Source organism: Amphimedon queenslandica, unplaced genomic scaffold (assembly GCF_000090795.2).
Source record: "Amphimedon queenslandica unplaced genomic scaffold, v1.1 AMPQUscaffold_13517, whole genome shotgun sequence".
NCBI lineage: Eukaryota > Metazoa > Porifera > Demospongiae > Haplosclerida > Niphatidae > Amphimedon > Amphimedon queenslandica.
The window spans coordinates 382,404-387,542 of NW_003546247.1; positions in this window are offsets into that span (position 1 = coordinate 382,404).

Sequence of the window (5,139 nt, forward strand, 5' to 3'; positions counted from 1 at the left end):
GTAAGTACTCTCACAATAAGTTATTGTTTGCCAGCGTATCTTTCGTTGATGATTGTTAGTTTATTATAATAACATTATGTGCATGCATATTCTCATTAACAAACAACAATTGTTTGCACATTGGAAAGTATTTATTTGTTCTGTATTTATATGAATTTGCTCAATGCAAGTCTCATAAAAAATCTTAATTCAGTATAGAATTAGTAAGCATATTAAAAGATGTTTGTCTTTATTTTTTTGTAGATTATGAATGACAACACTGTGCATGTTCATGTACATAATCAATATGTCCACGTTAATGGCTACATAGGTATTATTTATTTCATAAATCATGCATTATGATAATGTGTATTTTTCTTCTAGGAATATTAATAGAAACTAAAGCATTGGAGCATTTTTGTCTTGTCAAACACTGTGCATTGCTAATGTATTTTAATCTTGGCTTAACGCTGGTGCATTCTTTATTGACATTTTGATTATTTTATTATTATGTCTACATCTATTATTATAATAAAGTTATGATACATGTAGTTAGTAAAAGTTATAATTTTTTGTTCCAACTTGAGGTCTTGGCCTCCTTCCCCTACCCCTGCCCCTGCCAGGTCGTCTTGGTAGATTGAGATACTATTGTGGAATATTATTTAGTACCTCATAGTAACGACTTACAATATGTCTATTGACAGCCCTCAATTGGGCAATAATGAGCTGCCTTTGCTGGTGCAGCAAAGGCAGTGCTGGGGTAGGAGGGACTACTGGAGCCCCTGCAGTAGGGACTACAGGTGCACCTGCTGGAGGGACTGCTGGAGTCCTTCCAGGAGGGACAACGGGTGCACCTCCAGAAGGGACTCCCAGAGCCATTCCAGGAGGGACTACGGGTGAACCTCCAAGAGGGACTGGCGGAACCCTTCAAGGAGGGATTGCCAGAGCTCCTCCAGGAGGGATTGCTGGTGCCCCTCCAGGAGGGATTGCCGGATCTCCTCCAGGAGGCAGAATGGGATCTTCCTCTCTCCTATCCAGATCTGGGCTTGGTGACCAACTCATACTATGAAAAAGATACATACAAGTATATATAGTGTATAAGCTAGAGGTTGGATAAACTGACTTTTTGCTTGCAAAGTACGAATAACAAATATTAAAAAGTAGTCTGATGCCTGATTGCAAATTCACTAAGGTCTAAACTTTAAAGTAAGGACTGTACTGCTAAGTGACAAACTTGACAAAGTGCAGTTGAGCGGGAAATCAGGCATGGTTATTAAAGATTATTAACCAAAACAGGATAGTACGTCACATAAATAATTAGTTATTAGCTATGAATTTCAATATTATTTCAAATTTTCAAGTTTCTAGATGTGCTATGTTTATTTTGTGTATGCACAAGTAGCCAAAAATTAATATCTTGGAGAAGTTTTATTAAATATTCTGTAATGGATTTTTAAACCTAGTTAATTAATATCAATGAACATAATAGTATGGAAACAAGTAAATAAAAAATTTCTTTAAATAAGAAAAGGTGGGGTTGTCAAAAAATAAAAGAAACAAGGGGGTTGAGTTCAATCATAATAATAATTATTAATTCAATTAATAATAATAAAAGTTAATTAATAAAAAATAATTATTCTAAAAAATAATACATAAATTTTAACCCTACTTTGCAGCATGTAATGAAGGATTACTGATTCCTTTAACATGACAAAGTTTAATGAAAGAATGACAACCTAACTGCTTAGTTCCAGCCTACGCAAGTGTGCGAGTTGGCCCTACTGACAATTCCTAACAATGTAACATAATCAGATCAAAATTTTAAAAATGTATATATACTAAAGACATGCATCCATGCTTTTACTTTTAAAATCAAACAAGTATACATTAATATTTTAATTTCATTATTTTTTATGGTAATGCATCACAAAAATTAAAGAATGCAATAGCAAACTAATCATCCGTAGTTTAGATTTTTCACTTGTGATGACAGTAATTTATTCAATCAATGCTAGGTAAAAATTCTGATTTTTATTTATCAGAGTACTTAATTTACATCCTACTCATAGCAATGTATTAAGGCATGCACACTATCAGTAACCACGCCACGTGAATCATTGTGGTATGGAGCCACAATAGGCACTGTCTCAGGCTGAAGACAATTAAACATAAAATTACTCTTATGGATAAGCAAAAAGAAGCTGTGCTTGCTGTGCTTAATAGAAAAGATGTCTTTTGTGTTCTTCCTACAGGCTATGGATGTCAATGGTTTATGGGATCCTTTCATATTTTATTAGGTAAGTCTTACTGGTTACTATTTTAGAAAATCACTCCTTTCTATTAAAGGACGTGAGCATGGAGAGTGTATTGTGATCTGTGTTTTAACATTAAATTCACTAATGATGGATCAGTGATGGAGTTCAAGAGCAAAAGGTATTGAAGTTAAATGCATTGCTGAGGTACAGGAGGATAGAGATATCATCAGGACAATAATTAGTGGCAATGTACCACTAACATTAATAACTCTGGAGATTATTACTTTAAATCCTCTGTATCGAGATAGGCTGTTGCCACAGAGATTTAACAATAGAATGGATACTCTTGCTACTGATGAAGCTCATTGCATCAAGGCATGGTAAATCATAGTTATTGTTTCATGTTGTATGATTTGTATAGGGGTGACAAATTTCGAACATCATTTGCTGACTTGGGTTAACTTCGTAGCAGCATGCCTAATATTCCACTATTAACTACAAGAGCAACTGTGACACAATCAACTTATGTTGTTGTTGTTAGGCAGTTAGCAATGAAGAACGTTGTGATTGTAGGAGGGCCCAATGTCGAGATAATATCTTTTTGTCTGTGAAACGTATCAGTTTTGGTCAATTTACAAGAGATATTGCAGAAAGTGTCAGGAGTAATAAATTGAATCATCCTAAGACTGTGATATTCTGTTTTTTATGAAGACTGCAAAATTGTGTATGACATGTTAGAAGAAAACTTCGTTCATATGAAACCTATCCTCATGGTTATCCTAACAAGCATAAATACCGTATCCTTGATTTGTATTCAGAAGCCAGGCTCGATCATACAAAAGAAGTACTATCCGAATTTATAAAAGAATCATCTCACATTCGGAAAATAATAGCTACTTCTTCTTTTGGTATAGGCATAGATTGTCCCGATATAACACACTGATATCATTGGGAGTTACCCCATTTCGTAGAAGAGTATGTTCCCGAAAAAGGGACAGCAGGAAGGAATCAGATGCAAAGCTATGCTACTTAATTATATAAAAAGGACGAATTTCTATAGATCCAAGAATGGATAAGTATGGAACCAATACTACTATTTCCCAGCGACATATACTGTACAGTGCTTTCTTGTTCTATACTGAAAGTACTTTAGATACTAGTTGCAAATGTTGTGATGCAAGTTCCTCCATTGTAAATGTAACAACTGTATTTACTCATGCATTGTATTTTGACTTCAAATTTTTAATTCATTCATAAAAATTTTCAAACAAAATGAATAATTTTGTCTGTTATTGACTCCTTATTAAAATTATTTAAGATTGAGTCCCTTAACTTAACGCAGGAATGGTCTCTATTTGGTTTGTTGATCAAAACACTAGGCTCCTCCTCCAAGCTATCTACTATCAATGATGCATCTTTACAACTTGAAGGTACTGTAAGCTTGTCAGATCCCTGCTTGCTGTTAGCCGTTTCTCTGTCAAACTGGTCACAAATTAATTTTGATGAACAATTCCAATAAACTTAGCTGCATGGACAATGGTGTTTGTTTGTATGCTTGACTGTAATTTACGTATAACAACTTTACACCTTCCATTCACATGTTTAAGATGCAAATTACTTGAAATGTTGCATCCAATTCGACAGTGTATGTTGATCAATCTTGATGTTCACCTTCAAGTGGCGAAAAGAAGTAATGATACTGTAGAAGCCAAATAATGGCTACTTTTTTATATTCATACCTGCTGCAAGAATTAGTAATAATTTCCACAGCATCATTATCCTGTCTCCATCTCCCTCTCTGATTGCATTGTGAAAATCTTGCCATAGTAAAGTGAAAGTTATTAACTCTTATGTGTATGTAGTTACGGCATCTGATTTATCAGTGTCAGTGGTACACTTAATAACCATACATCCTGATTAACAATTTTAGCAGAAACCTCATGTACAGTAGGTGTGCCATCACTGGTTCTCAAAATACTCTTGGCAGAAGCAATGACATCCCACCGTTACTCTTGACAAAAAGTCCTCAGTTGCTTTCAGATTTTGCTTTAGGTCCTTTGGAACTGAAGTTGTCTTTATCAAGTTCTCTAGTTGCATCTCTGTTCCTAGCTGCCCTCCAGAGGATTTCTTCAGTAGTCATTTGAATAGTACCTATATCATTTGCAATGTTACATTGAATAAACGGAATCATGCATACCTGTCACAATGTAACTCGAGCATTCAAATCTTCTACAACTGGGATCAAGCCTTGCATCTTTTCTCTATTGTGTCATGCATTTGCCTCATCCCATTTGCAGAACACACTCTGGCAACAGTCAATTCATCACTTCCAAATCACGCTTGATGTAACTTGTCTGTAGTTTCTTTCTCTGTATCTCCATTCAGCAAAGTGATGTGATAATGAACATCTCTTGGTACGTATTTGTGAAATTCGTCCATGATACAAGTCATTTTAAACCATTCATGAATAATTCTGTTTGATGTTAATGATATGAATGAGGTGTTCAAATGATATGGAGACCACTGGTGGGAAGCCATGCAATGATAAGCCACAAGTTTACATAATCAATCATAATGAGAATTAAATGTAAATCAATATCAACCATCAAATACAAAAAATGGTTAAATAATGAAAATGGTCATTGAGTAACTATTCAAGTTCACTTATTTGTAGTTAAAGGTTACACTACAATTACTGAAAGTGAAGGCTGACGCTTTTTCCTTATTTTGACAATCATTATGTTCCTGATCATCATCTTTCTTCTTCCTCTTTGGCTGGATAATGTCACAAATCTCCTCTTCCTGTTAAATATTCATTTCCTTGTAAACACTCAGTGCCTTAGCACTTCGATGACCTGTGATTGACATTATCTTATCCTCTTGTATACCTTTTTGAAACATACGA